The sequence below is a fragment of the Triticum urartu genome, chromosome 7 (assembly GCF_003073215.2).
Source record: "Triticum urartu cultivar G1812 chromosome 7, Tu2.1, whole genome shotgun sequence".
Lineage (NCBI taxonomy): Eukaryota > Viridiplantae > Streptophyta > Magnoliopsida > Poales > Poaceae > Triticum > Triticum urartu.
In genome coordinates this window covers 452,361,213-452,382,160 of record NC_053028.1, presented here as the reverse complement: position 1 = coordinate 452,382,160, position 20,948 = coordinate 452,361,213, and the positions used below count along the sequence as shown (strand labels likewise).

The following is a 20,948-nucleotide window of genomic DNA, read 5'->3' as shown; positions in this document are numbered from 1 at the left end:
GTGGACCTCGGGTAAGCATTACATAGAGCTGGTTATCTAGACGGGGAAACTATTGTTGTTTTGCACACCCGATAAAACATGTCTATCTGCTATCCGGCTTGTGAAACCACACAAGAGAAAAAGCTAACGAGGTTAGCAAACTACATGAACTCACTTTTGTATTTTTTGGACGTTTCAGTTCGGTCCTCGTAACCGTGCTGGGATATATTTGTCCAAAATTTCGCTAGGCAGAAAAAGGCCGAGCTTGCATCTGTTGCATCATGAACTGATGGTCTACGGCCAATCAGCCATATTTAAGCTCCAGATGCAGCAACGGCTTTGGGAGGTTACGCGCGGCCTCTTCTCACATGTGACGTACCGGCGCCGACCGGGCCGGGTAGCGCTACACACTTCTTAGGTCCATCCAAGAACAACGTCAAGATCCATCGTACCAAAATGCCATCAAACCCTAGCATGGTAATTATCTGGGTTTTGTTTGCGCGGTGGTAGGATCAAAATCTTGTATCATGTTTTCATATATGCATGGTCGACCTCGGTGATTGACCGAGGCGGCCAGTGAGTAGGCATGATACGACCAGCGAGTACGCATGCTCTGATGGATGTACTAGGATACTAGCTATGGCGTGGCGTGGTGACCGATTGTGGATGTCCGGCAGCATACGCGCTCTGGCTGCTATAATCTTTGTACAGTTTGATATCATCTAATCGATTTCTCTCTACTTTTTCTGTGGGACTTCTCGGCATGTTTACTCCCCCTGTAGGGTGAGCAGAGGGGTCTCCCTTTAAAGCGGCGAAGGGGCGCATATCCATGTCCCCTCATACTTTTGTACGGACCGCCAGGCTTTTAGCGGATCTGTTCGAGGCATAAAAGCAGCAAGACCCACATATCGGCCGGAGTTTGTTCAGACCGGCAGGCTTTTAGCTAATCTATTCGGGATTTTTGCGCGGTGGTAGGATCAAAATCTTGTATCATGTTTTCATATATGCATGGTCGACCTCGGTGATTGACCGAGGCGGCCAGTGAGTAGGCATGATACGACCAGCGAGTACGCATGCTCTGATGGATGTACTAGGATACTAGCTATGGCGTGGCGTGGTGACCGATTGTGGATGTCCGGCAGCATACGCGCTCTGGCTGCTATAATCTTTGTACAGTTTGATATCATCTAATCGATTTCTCTCTACTTTTTCTGTGGGACTTCTCGGCATGTTTACTCCCCCTGTAGGGTGAGCAGAGGGGTCTCCCTTTAAAGCGGCGAAGGGGCGCATATCCATGTCCCCTCATACTTTTGTACGGACCGCCAGGCTTTTAGCGGATCTGTTCGAGGCATAAAAGCAGCAAGACCCACATATCGGCCGGAGTTTGTTCAGACCGGCAGGCTTTTAGCTAATCTATTCGGGATTTCCAGTTACAAAAAAAAATGTACATCCGTTCACTGTCTCTTGTTTCAACGCCTTGATCGCATGGCGCGCAAGTGAGCCAAACGCCGGGCACACGCTGAAGCATTGACGACAGCAGCTACAGAGCATGGTCCATCCCATGCTGAAGTGAAGCAACAGAAACTGAACCTGAAGCTATGACTGAAAAAAGGCTGGAGAAGGGCCACAACAAGTCTTCAAGGTAGACTGTTCTGTCCATGAGATGGTCGTCGAAGGATTGACTTAAATAGCCACATCTCTCTGACTGTGGGGTAAGCTGGGGACCCACTTGTAAGTGTGAGATGACAGGCTAGTTTTCTTTTGAGAAAATAGATGAGAGGCTAGTTGTCATATACTTCGGTGGTCTGTGTCAGTTGGGCCATCTGGGTTCAGAACACAAATGAATGAACTGAAGGCCGGTGGCCTCTCTTTCCCCTTCACAAGCCTCCCTGAGGGATCACGGACCGGCTCAAGATTCGTTGCAGAAATACGAGTAGAAAGTAGTGTTGGCAGAATAGGTCAGGTAATCTCTGATCCCAGGATTCCAGGACATAGGCCATGGGTCGTTGTTTTACCCTTCCATCAACATGAGTAGGCACGTCTGGCAACCCCGTGAGTTTACTCCTTGGCTTGATCCGGCGAACCTTGCAAAACACGTTTCAGTATCGAACGTCCCCCCCTTGACTAATATAATTGCACAAGCACAACCTGCAGATGGAGTAAAACCATTTTCGTGGTAAATGGTAGTGAAAATAGAATAGGCGGTGCTACGCGTCGGCCGGAAAAGATCCGCCGCCTCTCGAGCCGTCCGATTGTACGAGGCGAGCGTTCTTGTTCTGTAATTTCTTGCAACAATGCTCTTGTTGCGAAACCTCTTCTTCTCTAACTTTCTGGAACAAGAGCCATGTTATAAAAATCTCTTCTTCTCTAATTTTCTGCAACAAGACATCTCTTGTAAAATATTCTCTTCTTTAATTTATCGCAACAAACCCCTTGTTGCAAAACCTTTTCTTTATTTTTCTGCAACAAGACACTTGATGCAAAACTTCTCTATTTTTCTGTAACAAGACTCTTGTTGCAAAGCCTCCATTGCAATAGGACTCGACATCTCTAGCTTCTTCTATGTATTCCTGCAACAAGATTGTTGTTGCGAAAACTTGCAAGAACGCCGACGGCTACAACGGAGAGAGCACCCCGTTGTCTCTACATCACCCCATTTATTGCGGTATGCCTTTTTGAAACAGGTGCTGAACTGCAAGAACTGCAATATAGAGCGCTCCGCATGGTCAGATGAGATTCAACACATGGATAGGAGAGATAAAAAAGTACGGCCATTTCATTAGAGATAGGGGTGAAGGAGAGAAGCAGTGCACTGGCCCACCAAGATAAAGGAGAGAAGCGGTGCGCTGGCCCATCAAGACATGTGTCAAGCGTAGAACATGATGGATGTGAGCGGAAAGATCGGTCAGTTGACCACTAGTGTTTTTCAAATAGAGAACCTATTATCTTTATTTCTTTACGATGGTAACCTATTAGCTTATGACTGCTATTTTCTGTTTAGTTGCTGGATGGTGCCATCTAAAAAAAGATAAAATAGAAGGAGAGTTATGGCAACTTCAATGCTGACCCTCAAACCTCCCACATGCATCTGGACCGCGAGAGCCATGCAATGAGATTTTGTATCAGTCCACGGCGCGGTCCGGGCGTGTTTCTTTCTGCAAACCGAAGACGAACTTGGTGGAGCTTTGTGGGAGTCCGGACCGCTCCCGAGGGCATAACGTACATGCACACATACACACACAGAGTGAGAGAGAGGGACAGATGTTCGGGATATATGGATTGTCGGGAGTGGTGGTGGACCGTCAGGGAACCACTCGACTAGGGTGGTGCCCGAGGGGCATAACGTTCATGCAATAAAAGGTGCCCGGTCCAATAAAAAGAGTGCATGCACACAATTGTGCAAGGCTTGAGCAATGCCAAATAAAGTTTCATGAGTGGTTATAATGGCACGGCGATACTAGACCACCGTGGAGGTGTAACCTGCATGTCTCACTTACTGTCAAAGGAACACACACACAGTCACACACACAGCCACACACACACACACACAAAGAGAGAGAGACGGAAAGACGTTCGGGATATATGGGCTGTCGGGAGTGCCGATAGACCGCCAGAAGGAACCACTCGACTAGGGTGTGCCCGAGGTGCATAACGTTCATGCAATAAAAGGTGCCCAATACAATAAAATGAGTGCATGCACACAATTATGCAAGGTTCGAGTAGTGCAAAATAAAGGTTCATCTGTTATTAGAATGGTACGGCGATATTAGACAGCCGTGGAGGTGTAGCTTGAATGTCTCATTTAACGCCAGAGGGACACACACACACACAATCACACTGACGCACGCGCGCACAGACACACACAATGAGAGAGAGGGGGGGTGGTCGGGATCTATGGATTGTCAGGAGTGGAGGTAGACCGTCAGAGGGAACCACTCGACTAGGGTGTGCCCGAGGAGCATGGCATTCATGCAATAAAAGGTGCCCGGTCCAATAAAAAGGGTGCATGCATACAATTGTGCAAGGTTTGAGCAATGCCAAGTAAAGATTCATGTGTGATTCTAATGGTACGACTATACTAGACCACCGTGGAGGTGTAACTTGCATGTCTCACTTACCGTCAGAGGAACACACACACACACAATCACACTCACGCGCGCGCACACACACAATGAGAGAGAGGGGGGGGTCGGGATCTATGGATTGTCGGGAGTGGAGGCAGACCGTCAGAGGGAACCACTCGACTAGGGTGTGCCCGAGGGGCATGGCGTTCATGCAATAAAAGGTGCCCGGTCCAATAAAAAGAGTGCATCCATACAATTATGTAAGGTTTGAGCAATGCCAAATAAAGGTTCATGTGTGATCATAATGGTACGGCGATACTAGACCACCGCGGAGGTGTAACTTGCATGTCTCACTTACCGTCAAAGGAACACACACACACACAATCACACTCACGCGCGCGCACACACACAACAATGAGAGAGGGGGGATGTTCGGGATATATGGATTGTCGGGAGTGGCGGTGGGCTGTCAGAGGGAACCACTCGAATAGGGTGTGCCCGAGGGGCATGTCGTTCATGCAATAAAAAGGTGCCCGGTCCAATAAAAAGAGTGCATGCATACAATTGTGCAAGGTTTGAACAATGCCAAATAAAGGTTCATGTGTGATTATAATGGTACGGGGATACTAGATCACCCTGGAGGGTGTAACTTGCATGTCTCACTTACACTCACCCGTGTGCACACACACAATGAGAGAGGGGGGGGGGGGATGTTCGCGATATATGGATTGTTGGGAGTGGCAATGGACCGTCAGAGGGAACCACTCAACTAGGGTGTGCTCGAGGGGCATGACGTTCATGCAATGAAAGGTGCCTGGTGCCATAAAAAGAGTGCATGCATACAATTGTGCAAGGTTTGAGCAATGCCAAAATAATGGTTCATGTGTGATTATAATGGTACGACGATACTAGACCACCGTGGAGATGTAACTTGCATATCTCACTTACTGTCACACACACACATGCATGCATGCATGCACACAGGCACACACGCGCGCATACACACACAATGAGAGAGACATAAAGACGTCCGGGATATATGGATTGTCGGGAGTGCCGACGGATCGTCAGAGGGAACCACTCGACTAGGGTGTGCCCGATGGGCATAACATTCATGCAATAAAAGGAGTCCGGTCAAATAAAAAGAGAGCAAACATACAATTGTGCAAGGTTTGAGCAATGCCAAATAAAGGTTCATGTGTGATTATAATGGTACGAGGAGTCCAGTCCAACAACGTTCATGTTTGAGCAATGCAAACATACAACCACGCGAGTCTCACTTACGGTCACGCACCCATGCACGCACACACAATGAGAGACGGAAAGACGTCCGGAATATATGGATTGCCGGGAGTGCCGGTGGACCGTCAGAGGGAACCACTCGATTGGGGTGTGCCCGATGGGCATAATGTTCGTGCAATGAAAGGTGCCCGGTCCCACTCCATGTGATGTGTCTTGTCCGACAAGCATGGCATGGAGCACTTTCTATAGTGTGCACTGCATGGGCGCTTGGAACCAGGAGAAAGTGAATCTGCGTTGTTCATAAACTGAGTTAAATGAATCAAAGGTTACCTAGCATTGCTAGCCTTTGACTTTTGTTTCGTACCAAAGAAAAAGGTCCGCATATAAATTTTTTCAATTAGTAAGACCATAGTCTTATTTTAGTTCATGCACACAGTTTTTTTAACAGAAGGTCATGCACACACTTTGTTGCAGCGTAATAGCTCAGGTTCAGCAATCTTATGTGACAGCTAGTGCCTTTGTCATGGTGTTGCATCTATAGTTTGTATTTGGAGGAAGTAGTATATCACTGAATGGAGGACCCGTCCCCTCCCCATCGTCTCTCCTCTCGCGTGACGGCAACCTGTAACCGTTTCAGCGATGCAAGTAATGCTGATTTTGCTAGAGTTGCTCCTAAAAAGGGGACATGATAAAAATGTCTTCTATTTTGCGTTTCAAATGGTACTTCTGTACCCCCAGAAAAATATGCTTTGTTATCATGCTCTTAAAAGGGGGACATGATAAAAAATGTCTTTCTATTTTGTGTCTGAAATGGTACTTCTGTACCAGAAAAAAACATGTCTTTTACCATGTGGTAGCAGCCTAGCAGGAAACTTTCTCTGGCATGTGTCCAACAGTGCAAACTACTCTACGTCGTTTGTTATATTAATCAAGTGCACCCAGAGCAAAGGCAGAACCTTACATCTGTAGGAGATAAATCAATTAGCATGCTTCATGTAGAAAATGAGAAGAAGCAGTAAACGCTAGTATTTGGAGGCAGGGGAAATCAGGCTTGAGGCCATATCAAATTACCAGATAGACTCTTTTTTGACGCATTAGCAGATAGGCCTGACTCAGAAAAAATCAACACTGACTTTGGTACAAGATGGGATCGTAAGATTAATTATTATCTTTCCCGCACACAAGTAGAGTAAAAACTGAGATAGAGCTTTTAGATAGTAAGATGCTCATCATAACCTGGTAATTTCAGTTCTTTATGGGATTGGAACCAAGATCTTAGGCAAACATACAAGGATTCTTCATCATGCCATGTGAAAACCAACCCAAGGGTTCTTAACCATGCTTCATCTCGTTTTCATAAAAAAGTCTCAAAAAACAGCACGAGCTGGTCAACAAATCCCATAGCTGATGGGAAAATCATAGTACTACAACATCAGCATGAATCAAGAGAGCTAGAACCAGAACCAAAAATAAAGCACAACAATAAGGAAGAGTTTAATCCATCACACTGTTTCATTGAACGGCTGCAGTCCAAGGTAAGCGCCAAGGCAGAAGAAAAGAGGAAAAATCCCAAATATGAAGCACGGGTTCACGGAGTTGTCGTTAATGGAGAGATCTTCGTCTCCAATCCAGCTAATCCACGCAGCACACACAACTCATGCGGAGGGGGGGGGGTAGCTAATCCATGCAGCACACACAACGTCAATTTACTTCACTGCTCGTTGCCAGCGGAGAGCGGACGCAGCCAAGGTACAAAACTGCATACATAGGTGGATATGGGAAAAACTAAAAAAAGGGGGTCACGGATCTGCTAGTTGGCAGCGGCACGGGCGCGCAGCTCCCTCATCTCATCCTCCCACTTCTCCACCATCTCCTTGCGGTCGTGGATCCCGTGACGCAATACAACAAGCAAATGATGAGCAACCGAGATGGTGTGATGCTTCTTGATGCAGTGAGCTTCTTACCTACTGAGGCCGTCCTCGAAGACGGCACCGAGGGCCTTGAACATGGCGCGTTTGGAGTCCAACATCTCAGATACCTGCAATGTCACCTGCCATTGGCCGTCCATCACTGGGCGATTAGGTGTAATCGATGGAGGAGTAGGAGGAGGAAAGGGTGAAGAGGCGGACCTTGCGAGTGAAGTTGTCGATGGCGAGGAGGATGTGCTGGACGTGCTCTCCATCTCTGTCGACGGCCGTTTCGTCCCCGTCCATCTTTGCAGCCGCGCTCGCTGATCGGATGATCCCCGTAGGCAAGGCCGCCATGGCCACAACTACGGTCCCTAGATGCTAGCTCGACGGGGCAGTAGTGAAGGAAGAGGGAGGGGAGGGGGCAACGAGGAGGCGTGATGGTGGGCAGCCGTGCCATGGGGAGGAGCGAGAGGAGAGCCCAGTTCAGATTTGGATCGGGGAGGGGAGAGAAAAAAAAGAGGGCTGCATCGTGTCGAGGGCCGACGCGACAATTTTGGTGTAAAAAACATGAACTTTTTTTTTGAGAAACTCACGAACCTTTTCCAGGCTAGGCACCGTTAGTGAGCTGGAACCGTTCGTGGGCTGAGAACCATCGCGCGCAGGCCGAGGGCTGCGTCGCTGCAGCTTTGGCAGCCTACCCACTGAGCCTACCGGGCTATAGTGACGGGACCGTGGTCCTAAATCATCTATAAGAGGAAATACCTACCAATCGCACAAAATGAAATAAATTTAAAGAAGAATAGTGGCTGGTCCAGATCCCAACAAGAACGTGTGCTCCTGATTGCCACCTCTAGAGAGAAACACAATAGGTTTGCTTTTCCCTATACACACACACACACACATCTGGGCTATAAGTGAATGCTGTAGAAGAAAAAACACGCACACACACACACACACACACACATCTGGGCTATTCTGTTACCCTACTTGAACTGATGAATTCAAGCGGTTGAACTGATGAAATTCGAGCAGTTGAACTCATGTTTTCTGTCGCTGTTAAAATCGTCTTCTTTAGTTCAAATTTTTTTGTAATTTTTTTTGTCGAAACAGGGCGTGAAATATATCGTTGGAAAGCTCTTGACATCCACATTACAATCTTATAATTTGTTTTTGCAAAAAAATTATGATTTAAGAGCAGTTTTGAAAAAACCGTTTTTTTCAAAACCGAAAACGTGAGTCGTATTTTGGACTTAATTTTCAAACGGTTTGTCGGAATTGAGCAAATGATATGGCGTTGGAAAGCTTGTGAAAATCCGCATCTTTCATATATTTACTATTTTTTCAAATTCTATATGATTTAAAAGTAATTTGAAAAACGGTGAAATTCTGGGCGAAATGTTTTTTCACTATTTTTTGCAAATGGTTTATCGGATTGACGCAAATGATACGTCGTTAGAAAGCTATGGAAAATGCGCAACTTTTGCGTATAGAAAGTTTTTCCTAATTCCTTACGGTTTAAATACGAATTCAAATACGGTTAAAATTGGTTTTGAACGCGGTTTTTTAAAAGTTTGTCGAAATGGGGCAAATAATATACTATTGGATAGCTATCGAAAATGCGAAACTTAGTCATGTTGGACGTTTTCTCTACTTCATAACCGTTTAACAGTAATCTTGAATGCGGCATGACGGATACTGTTGTTTTCTCGTCTGAAAAACAGAATAGTTGTACTGATATATGTGTATGTTTGTACTGAGCTATTTTTTGTAGAGTAATTTTAAATGGTTCCGAAAAAGGTACTTGTATTGATGCTTGCATGAGTTTGTACTAAGCGTGTTTTCACTAACTAGACCTTGCTCTGTTTTTTGGGTAATATTTTTCTCGTAAATTTTCAACAGTTTACTATATCCTAGCCCTGAACTTGCATGGTTTATAATGTTGAACTCAATGTTATTGTATCGTCGGTCCTGTACTTGCATGGTTTATATCATCAAACTGAATGATATTTTTTTCAAAAATAAAATGTTTTTTATTCTTTTTTTGAACTAAACATTTTTTACCACGATGTTCTGGACTTCTCTTATTTTACGACTTGTACTTTTACCATTTGAATTGCATGGGGTTTCCTTTTGCTTGAACTTTTATAATTTGAATTTCTGTCATTTCTTTTATTTCGAACGGACCACCGTTTTTAACGTGTACTGATCAATATTTTTAATTAAACCAATTTTTCTTTGTAGAATGGACCACCGTTTTGTTTGTACAGATCAGTTGTCGAACTTAGACGTCAATGTCACAGAATTAATTTGTGAGCTTCTCACGTTTCCTTTTAAAGTTGTTTTTCCCTCGAACTTTATTGGCACCAAATTTTCTTTTCCGTGCCTCTCGAACTGATGCGATTTTTTTCGACGAGTACATACCAAATTTCTCTGTACTGTTATGTTTTTAACACACACACATATTGAATTGTTCCCACATTTCATTATGAATTTATTATATATAAAAGTTGAACTATATGACACTTTTTAAATGAATCTAACAAGTATTTTCGCTCGCTAAACTTCCAAATGTTTTCCGTTGTAAACTCAGGTCTGAACAATTGTAAATACTTCTAAATTGAACTCGAATGTTTAGGTCTCGATAGGCTGGGAGCCCACCATTCCTGCACTTGTAGACTCCCTGGAAAAATGATAATAATGTATCAAGTTAATACTACCAGAAAAAATTCACCATAGTCATAAAGGATTATAAAGTTGATTTCCTCTATGAGTTCACGATGCATAGCAAGATACACATGAAATTTTTTCTGGTCTTGTCTGGGTGAATGACGCAAGAGAACCCAAGTGGCAATATAATGACTATTCAACTTCAAGTACAGAAAACACAAGAATGATACTACTTTATGGGGAGTAGCTTTAAACAAAACAAAAATGAAGCTTACTTGCGTGCACTTGAATACGAGGAAGTCCAGCTCTGCTGCAATCATAAGGTCCATTAGAGCTTCATAAGAATTGCACTGATCTAAAATAAGATTTTTGAACTGAGCGTGTCACTTGTGTGTGATCATTCCTTCTGAACATTCCATCAAACAGGTTTGGTGTCACTTGTTGCAAGAACATAAAACATGCATACAGAAAGCTATAGTTTTTTTTTCCAGCTATTTCTGAACTAAGCAGTGCATTTTTCCCTCTCAACATCTGAAAAATTCCAATTCGTTGACGGTAACTATATTTGAACTCCGAACTACTATTGTAACTATATTTTGAACATTTTTTAGCTACTGAAGTGTTTGTAGTCTAGGCCCTAAACCACAATATGTGTTTCTATTTTTGTTTAACAAACCGCTAATTTTTTTTGTACCGAACTCCTACTGCAGTGTATACATATATAATTGAATTATTTCCCATCAACTAACTGGTTTCACTTTTTATGTTGAACTGCTACAAATCTATTTTTGCTAGCAAAATTTGAACTGAAAAAGCCTACAAAGGGGTACACGTATATAGCAAATCCTATGAAACACATTTGATTTTTTTGCTTTTGATAAGATGAGGTGAAAAAGCCTACGAAGGTGAACTGGATTTTTCTGACATACTGGACCATATCAAATTCCATATACCTAAACTTCCATTTATTGATATACTTGAACTTATTTGCTGTTAATGTACATAGACTTTGTAATTAAATATCAAAACTAAGAGAGATATCAGACGTTGAACTGAAACAAAATTAGGAATTGAATTGGACTAAATCAAGAAACTGAACCGAGTGTCTCATGAGTTAGTCAATGTGGAAGATCATTCCATTTTGCTCTCTCTCTCACACTCACATAACCCTGCTGCAGCAACAAACAGCAGGAGCGCACCAGCGCAAGCAGAATGGGCTTCATGCAACTTTTGACTTAATTTTTTTGACTGAACTGAGCTTGAATTTTTCACTGAACTCAGCTTAAACATTGCCAGAAATTAGTTGAACTTTTTGTACTGAACTTAGCTAAACTTTGTACACGGATCCACATTTTACCTGAACTTTCTTACATGGATTTGCATGGCTGGCCGGTGGTAAAAGCGGGGCGAGCAGTGGCACAGGAGGACCTACTGGATGTTGTCGCCATTGCCATCGTACTCTGGGAGGAGGAGGATGATGGGAGCAAGCCTCTATGGGCGCAATCGCTCGGGACACGTCAGGAGTGCGGCCGCCGGTGGCAAGGACCGGCCATCCCTCGGTGATCGATCACCGTGGCTAGCCTCAGTACAGAGTTGGCGCGTGAGGCAGTAGTGGGACAGTTGTGCGCGAAGACAGGCGATGCTCGGAGGCAGGGGCTAGGCGACGCCGCACTGGGGGAGGGAGGTCGTGGCGGTGGCGCGCTGGGGCAGGGGGCCTGCAGCGGCGCACTGGGAAAGGGAGGTCATTGTGGTGGCGTGCTGGGGCAGGGGGGCGGCGGCACGTCCGGCAGGGTTCCGGCAGCGGCGCGTTGGAGTAGGGGGCCGACGGCGGCGCGTTGGGGTAGGAGGGCAGCGGAGGAGCGCTGGGGAAGGGGGCCGGCTACGGCGCGCTGGGGGAGGGGGCCAGCTGCGGCGCGCTGTGGAAGGGGGCCGGTGGAGGCGCGCTGGGGTAGGTGGCCGGCGGAGGCGCGCTGGGGTAGGTGGTCGTGGCGATGGTGGGGGATCGGGTTGGGGAGATGGACACATTTTTCCTATTATTTCCAGATTAGTCGGATCGCTCCTATATAGAGCTGAGGGTAACGGAATATTATTCTGTTACCCCCCGCCCTATATAGACGCGATGCGCAGACCATTGTAGAATCCCCCCGACCCAGCCCGAGCCCAATCCGCCTTCTTCTGCCGAAGGCAGCCGTCGTGGGTGAGCGAGCGACGGCGGTTGCCGGAGCGAGGGAGCCCGCGGCGCCGTGACTGGTCGGCGACGGATCCGCCGCCGTCTCCTGCCTCCTTCCGTCGCCGGATCCATCGACGGGGCCGTGATCGCTGCCTCCTGCCTCCCTCCATCGCCGGATCCTTCGACGGGGCCATGATCTCCGTCTCTTGCCTCCCTCCTTCGCCGGATCCATCGACGGGGCCGTCATCCCCGAATCCTGCCTCCCTCCGTCGCCGGATCCAACGACGGGGCCGTCATCCCCGCCTCCTGCCTCCCTCCATCGCCGGGGCTCCTTCTCCGGGGCAGTGATCCCCGCAAGGTGCTGCCTCCCCGGACCTCTTCGCCAGACGTCCACCACAAGCAGAAGCTGCATCAATGGCGCCGCCTCCCTAGAACATGCCAGTACGCCGCCCACAAGAGGAGGAAGAAGAAGTCAGTCCACTGGAGGTAATGTCTGCTTCCCACGTTTGTGTCAGTACATCAGTTCATCACTCCTGCTATGAAGAAGAACCTGATTAGTTCATTACACCCCTGCCACTTGATGCACAATTTGGATGTTGAGGTTACTGTCAGTACCTCGTACCTCTAATATGATGGCTTCAGTTCAAAGCCAAAAAACATAAACTTATGCATCATTCCAAGTAGCTACTAGGCTTTATATAAGGTTCAGCTACCACTGCAAGTTGTATGATGTTATTTATAATAGTACATGATGTGTAGTTGCGTCAGTTCGAACTAGTGAAAGAATGTTGTTGAAAAAAATATACACTTGTTACCCAGCAAGTTCAATGATACACAAACTAGGAGTACTTCTAGTGTAGTTGCATAAGTTATAGATGAACAAAAGAGAAGACATGCATCAGTTATATATATATATATATATATCCATACATCTCTGAAGTTCAATGTTCAATTTACAAACAGTGCTAAAAAACAGTACATCAGTACATCAGTGTTGAACATGTACGTTCATCAGTTCAACTAAAAACGAAACTAGATACAAAATAGAGAACAAAGTTTAAATAATGGCCAACGATGCAACTTCAACTTGTACATTGCCTTCAGTGCATGACATGTTACCCATAGCATGTATACGAGAAAATGCAGAAAAGATTAATCCCAAAACTGTTGAATGTCATTGCAGAAGCATGCAAGGCGACACACGCAGCGAGAGTTTGATGAGCCAAGCAGATATGGGGCATCGCCTGGTTGGGTAACACCAGAAATACCACCTGGATACTTCAACAATACAGGCAGATTTCAAGATACACCGGAATCATCAGAAGAACAAACATGTTCTTCTATGCAGCAAACACCAATATCTGGGAAGAAAAGCTTTGTCACTGCTGGGTTGCAACAAGGCCAACAATATCCCCAACAACAAATGTTTTCCTTCCCTAGCGCATGCAGAAAGCCAAGGACAGGAAGCCGTGGATGGGTTGCAACAAGGCTTCCACCAGTTGCTCCATCAACATCAATCATCCGTGCTACAAAAGCGGTTGCGACGGGAAGACCAGGCCAAAGAGACATAAATTTTGGCCGCTCTAGCAGGTTCCAAAGTACAAGATATGAGCCATATAGACAGGAGCAACCTCACAACGAATCTGAGGGGAGACGGCTGTACAATGAGAGACAGAGATCTTCGTCAACATTGCTCCCTCCAAGAGATGCATTGCTGCATGTGCCAAGGGTGACACCACCCGCGCCCATACACCAGGGTGAACAGCAAACACCGGAGGCAGCATAGAGCTATACACATGTAAGTATCCATATTGAAAAAAACATACAAGCACAGTCCCATACCATGGTACTATGACCACCCCATCTAACATTTTCATAACTGCGTTTTTGTTTGTTCACTGTTGCGTGCAGCCACCTAACATTGAAGCTTATGTTCTGCCAAGACTAGAGATGCGCTTTGAAACTTTCGAAGAAACAAAGAACTTCTACAACGTCTATGCGAAGCACGCGGGTTTTGTTATCAGGGAAGGCCCCAAGTTTAAGACCAGAGCCTACCTTTATTGCACGTGCAATGGAGTCTAGGAATCGAAGGTGTCTGAAGCAAATAGACAGCGGAACAAAATGACAGCCAGGACTAACTGCGGGGCTAAAATGAGGCTGAAGAAGGAAAAGGATGGAACATTTGTCGTAAAAGAGATAGTCTGGGAACACAACCACAGGCTACAGCTCACTCCGCAAATGCTTGTCTTCTTGCACTCCCACAAAAACTTTGACAAAACAATCTTGGAGTACGTCAAGTACCTGTAGTTCAAAGGCATTGAACACGCGCAAATCATGAGCATACTGGGCGGTGATGACCCTGATAGCTACTTCCATGAAATGAATGCCAAAGACCTGATTAAACTGTAAGTACAAACTTGTTCTCCTCCCATAAACCGCCTCCGTCTTTTTTCCTCTGTCAATACAAACATATTACGCAACGCATGACCTGACGCCAGTTCAACATGCATTTTTGAATGAACTTTTAATATGCAGGAAAGCAAAGAATTCAAGGATGGATGATGTCGATGATGTCCTAAAGACTGTCAACTTCTTTAGGGAGATGAAAGCTATAAACAGGGAATTCTTCTGTGACATGCAACTCGATGAGTCCGACAGAGTTAAGAACATATTCTGGGCGAACGCAAGCTGCCGAGGGGCCTATCAAGACTTTGGTGACTACATAAAATTTGACGCCACATATAAGACCAACAAGTACCATATGCCACTTGGGGTGTTTGTCGGTACTAACAACCACTTATAGACTACATTCTTTGGTTTTGCCCTGAAAAGAGATGAGGATGCAGATTCATTCAGATGGATGTTCAGGACATTTTTAAGGTGCATGGGAGGGAAGGCTCCTACATGCATCCTCACAGGTACAACCGCCAAAACCACCCCAACCACCCCCTCCCCCCAAAAAATAAAAGGAAAATAACACAGTAAAAATGTGGTGTCAGTTCTATTTCTATATATGCACCACCATCTGCTGACCACTCCACGTCTCTTTTCTCATTACCAGACCAGTGCCCTGCAATGGCTTCAGCGATCCCAGATGCTTTCAAGAACACAGTACACAAGCTGTGCCACTGGCACATTATGAAGAAGTACAGGGAACACCTCGCATACCTGTACAACCTGCATGAAGACTTTAAGGATGAATTCACTTCAATCCTCAACTGACCCCTCATGTCAACTGAGTTTGAGGCTGCCTGGAAAAGACTGATGGATAAGTACAACCTCCACGATGGTGGGCATGTGGAATGAGCATGAGAGATGGATATCAGCCTACTTCAAAGAAATTTTCTGCGCCAAAATGACATCCACACAGCGAAGTGAGAGCATGAACTATGTGCTCAAGAAGAACCTCGTAAGTGAGAGACAAAACCTACACCGGTTTGTCAGCCAGGTAAATACTCCTGCATCAAAACCAGGAGGTAGACAGAGAATCAAGAGACAATGGGTAACCGGGTATAGCTCTATCACCTGTCGTAAGACAAAAAATAACATGCTTACTAAAGTAAAACTTTATTAGTTAGACAAGTTTTTGCTGCGAGAAAACTAACAATTTGGTCATCATTCTTGCGTGTGCAGAAGGAACAAAACACGCTGACCTTCTATGGGTTTGACACCTAGTTGGCAAAGGTTTACTCACGAGCTGTGTACAGCGAGATCAGAAAAAGGCTAAAACTGAGCACACTCTTCACGGCGACAGAGATGGAAGAGCCCACAAAGTACCTCGTGCGCTACAACCACCCGCAAAAAATGTCTGCGTGGGCTCAGCATGCGTTCCAGGTGGTTGTAGACCCCGTGGGAGAAACATATGAGTGCGAGTGCAGGCTATGGGACCACACAGGTGAGGACTAAAAAAAGATGTTACATATTGTACTACTTTTTTTTGCAAAGTTTTTCTTCGAATGAAATAACATAAAACATGCACCTCTTCCAAAAAACTATAGGTCTTTTCTGCGTGGATGTCATGTGCATGATGCAGACAATTAAGGCCCGAACATCCTCAGGAGATACACCAAACGCCCGAACATCCAGCCAACATTCAACAGAAATGACTTGAGGACAACAGCGTCAAACAAGGCATCCCAATACTTCATTGAAAGCTCACTGCTGACGCTGAACATGAGGGTGCACAGAAAAAGCCTGAGAAGCCAAGAGCAAATGGCGAGGTCACGGGTCGTCTTGGACAAGCTTGAACAAGAACTCGACGCCATGCACTCTGCTGAAAATGGAGGTGTCGCGGACAATGAAGCCATTGAGCAGGATATTGCTACAATGTTATCCGAGATGAACCATCTGGGAGCTGTTGACCCGTTCGACAAGGAGGAAGAGGAGCAGCAGCAACCAGAGCTTGCCCATGTGCACACTCAAGAGCAGCAACATGCTCACATGCAAGATCATGAGCTTGATGGTGCTGTAGGCGAACGACATGACAACAGGACATCCTACCGGCAGCAGCAGGAAAGGGTGATTAAACCACCCATATTCTCAAACACAAAGGGGAGGAAGAGTAAAACGCAAGCAGCGAAAGCAGCAGCCAAAAAGCCGCCACGCCCCATCAAGCACGTGGAATTTGGCCCGGACGGCAAACCTCTCGGGATAAGGGCATGCGGATTCTGCAACGTCGTGAGCAACCATAACTACCGCACATGCCCACACACATATGTCACTGTCAACAAGCAAACGCTGCACAAGCAGATTGGAGCCACCCAAGTTTCTACCAATGGAGACAACACACGTAACAGCTACACTTGCTGCAAGTGTGGGGGAACTGACGGGCATAATGTCCGCATGTGCAAAGTGGGCAAGGAGGTCAGTGGCGCTGAACAGAAACAGGGCAAGGTGCAGAGTTCCAAAAAATCAAATGAAGACGATGAAGAAGAAGAGTTTGACGAGAATGACGACCAATCAGACGAAGACAATGAAGATGACAGTGTCGGGGAAGAGGAAACTGAAACTGACGATGAAGCTGCCAAGGCTCAACCAGGAAAGGGCGCCGGCAAGGCACAACATTCGAAGCCAGTTAGGAGAAGCTCAAGACTGAATAACACATAATAAGCTTGTAGTCTCAGTTGCCTCAGCACACAATGAGGAAACATTTCAAAAACACTATCGTTACCAAAACTTCTTTAGCTTTATCGTCAATTTCTCGATCAGTACTATAGTTAAGATATAATTTGTGATTTGTGCCAGCTGGAGCAGTGACATTATTATGTAAACCATTTGATAATCCTTTTGAATGCAGTCACAAATACATTTGAAAAAACTTATCTGGATTTATCTGACGCAAACGCTACTGTCGACCAATAACTCAGCAAAAATATGTTCAAGGAAATTTAAGCTCTTATAGTACATCAATACTGATAATTCTCAGTCGTCGGTACAAAGGCAGAGTACACATCAGTACTGATATAATTTGTGATTTGTGCCCGCTGGAGCAGTGACATTATTATGTAAACCATTTGATAATCCTTTTGAATGTAGTCACAAATACATTTGTACTGACGAAAACACTACTGTCGACGAGCAACTCAGCAAAAATATGTTAAAAAAATTTTAAACTCTTATAGTACATCAATACTGATAATTCTCAGTCGTCAGTACAAAGGCAGAGTAAAACAAACACACCCGTGAACACCTCCAAAAAACATCGTTTTGAAAAAACAAAACTATGTCTGCTTCTGCAAGTCCCAATTCAGAAAGACCATCAGTACATAAAAATAATTACCTCAAGCAAAATGCAAATATAATACATTCTGTACTGATGAAAATCTAATTTATCTGTAAAAAAAATACTTAGAGATTATCTTGATATAAACAATCCATTCGAAAATACAAAAAATGTTTTAAAAAACATTAGCATCACACATAGTCCCACTGGTATTTGGTAAGTTCAATTACACTTCAATCACCAGTCCAAGTACCACAGTAGAGGAGTACAGACCTCCATCCATCACCAACGCTGACATGTGCAAGTGGGATAAGCAACCGATAAGTACAGCTTGACAAGACGAATCAGTGCGACAGTAAAATGCCACCATCACCCCCCCTGAGACGTGCAAGTGGGATTTAGTAGGTCATAAGTACAGCTTGACAAAACTAGTCAGTGCAGCAGTGAAAAGCATTTGAATTGGACGGTTAGTTTTCCAAGGCCACCACCCGCGCCACCCACTAAGCAGTTGCCACAAGGGACTGCAAACGGCGACCCCACGCCACTACACCCACTACACCCACGCCCCCGACGAACCGCCTCCCACAAATCCCCGTCGACGCACTGCAAAAAACCCCATTATCTTCCATCTCTCCCTCATTCCCACAAACCACCATTGCCGCTTCCAATTCCACTGCACACAAACCACAAACTTCTCTCTAACAAGCCCACAGCCACCAGAGGAGGGCGATGGCGGAGGAACCATCTGCCAAACATCATCAAGGCGAGCCGTCGGACAAGAGCAACCACCTCATCGACGTTCACGTCCCCGGCGAGAAGCGCGAGTACACCACAACACTCATAGGGGTTGAGCTCCATGGCAAGGAGACGCTAGAGATCATCTATACCAGCGAACCAGACAAGGTTGACGAGGTGATCTCCAGGCTCTGGAGGAAGGCTGGCGGCATGATTCATAGGATCATCGGCGTTGGTGTGCACTACACCAGAGAAGATGAACCTCCCAGATGGCAGCAGTCCTGTAGTTGTGCGTCGACGACCTCTGCTTGGCGTACCACATCGCAGCGGCCACAAAATGGTGAGCCATACTACTCATTTGCCCTATTTGGTTTATCTATTTTATTAGTACTGTACCTAAAAATTTCATCAAACTTGTTTCCCAACTAGATGTACTAGTGTGCTTTGTGAAAAGTGGATGCACTACTGCATTTTCTCAAGTAGATACACTACAAATGTATTTTTGAACCCGATGCACCGGATTACTATTTGGAAAATCTTGCGGAAGATTAATTTCTAAAGTTGACCGACTAGTGTAGTTTCTGAACTTGATCCAATAGTGTAGTTTATGTACTCAATGTATTAAAAGATGTTTCTGAACTTCATGTAGTGAAGTATTTTCTGAATTTGATCTAATGTTATTTTCAAAAGAAAATAAACTAAGGACTTGGCGAAGCACTGTTTATGTGTTATCCTACTCAACAAAAGTAAACTAAACTAGTACCAAAGCAGAACATACAACATTGACTGAAACTATGTATAATCCAAAAAGAAGAATAACATGATGTACTTAATTTAATTTCAGAACTTTGTTTACTAGTTTTTGAAGTACATTCATCCATTATTTATGCTAGATAAACATCTACTTAATGGATTCATCGCTTGTAAAACAAAACAAAAATGAATAATTCAAACATTAAAGTAATGCTAATTTTCAAAAATGTCTCTCCCCTTGCAGGCCCAAGCGCCTGAACGAGTTGCTACAGCATAAGACATTGTTCACATTTGCCGGTTTCAGCATTGAAAGCGACAAAGAGAAGCTGAAGTTGTCCGGTTTGGAGATCAACCCCAACAAGTTCATCGACATTCAGCGCAAGTGGAGAGTTCCATACACCGGAAAAGAGTACGACTCCTTGACTGATGTTGCAGCCAGCGTCATCCACCCATTCTACAAAGGCATGAAGAATAACATCAACACATAGGAAGGCTACAAACTATGGGGGACCAGCCCGCTGCCAGACAACCTCATCGAGTACGTAGGAGTAGATGCATATGCCACATACAATGCATGGAGCATGATCGACTACATCGCAGGTGGTTCGGAATTTGCAAAAGAGCGGGAGGCTGCGAAATTCTACGACCACCCCTATTGCCCCTTTTAGGGATGAAGATACATTAGAGCCTGCCTTCGTTTTACTTCCGCTTGTGCTTGACTTTTATCTTGTTGTTTCAAATTAGTAGTTTGCTCTTGTTGGGTTGAACCAGTATGATTATGTCGTGCTTGTCATGGTTGAACAAGTTTACTTATGTCATCAAGTACAATGTTTTGCTTATCTCATTATATAAGTTTGGTAGCTTCGTATGTTGTTAATCCATCATTTCAAATTCAAAAGTAGCTTCTGAATGGAATTTTGTGGCTGCTCTAAAGTACTAGTTATGATGCAACTAATCACACAACGTTGTTCCATGCCTAGTTTCAATTCAGTATTGTATAGAAAACATAACGTCGAGAACAATCAGCACAATTTGAGTTGCTTAACAACGCTTCAAAAGTTGAAGCAAAAATTCTTAGTACTTCATGTAGTGTTCTCATTCATATGTAGCTGCTAGAAAATTAACAAGTACTACAAACAGAAAAAATTTAAGAAGCATCGGCACACACTTATGTTGGTCGCTTGCAGATTAAGAATCACAGTACTAGTACACTTGATCGGGCAGTACATACTTACTACAATAAAAAGTACATAGAAGCATCAGTCCGTAAGCGCTACTATGAATGGACTATTAGTACAACTTAGTCTACGCACGAGTACATCTTAAAATTACACTTACACAAAACTGACAAGAACTAGAACAAAAAGTTTCAGTCCAAGTTATTGCTGGAGTCAAGTACTAGATTCAAACGAACAAAAAAAGAAAAAACTGACCGCCCATGGTCAGGCGCAGGCCCTGACACTGCTAGATACTTGAACTCGAGCCCATATGTGAATCCCTAGTAATTCGAACAACACAGGGCCCACCGATCAGGGCCCACAAGTCATGAGAGAGAGCGAGCGCCGTGTATAAGCGCTCAGGTAAGTATTCAGAGGAGTTCGACCAATGATCCTCGGCTACGCTTATAAACAGGTCCGGAGCCCCCTCGACTAGCGAGGTGGGACTAAACCCAGAGCGCATGCGCACGCCGCACTGCACAGCCGCGC

The 20,948-nt window shown here is 45.0% G+C and overlaps 1 long non-coding RNA gene across 1 annotated transcript; it reads right to left on the bottom strand.

Moving 5' to 3' along the window:
- Window positions 1–9,739: 9,739 nt before the first annotated feature.
- On the bottom strand, window positions 9,740–10,801 carry LOC125521419. Its single transcript, XR_007289260.1, has 2 exons — window positions 10,138–10,801; window positions 9,740–9,875 (listed from the first exon to the last, which is right to left on the bottom strand). It is a non-coding gene; the product is annotated as an uncharacterized LOC125521419 (long non-coding RNA).
- Window positions 10,802–20,948: the final 10,147 nt, after the last annotated feature.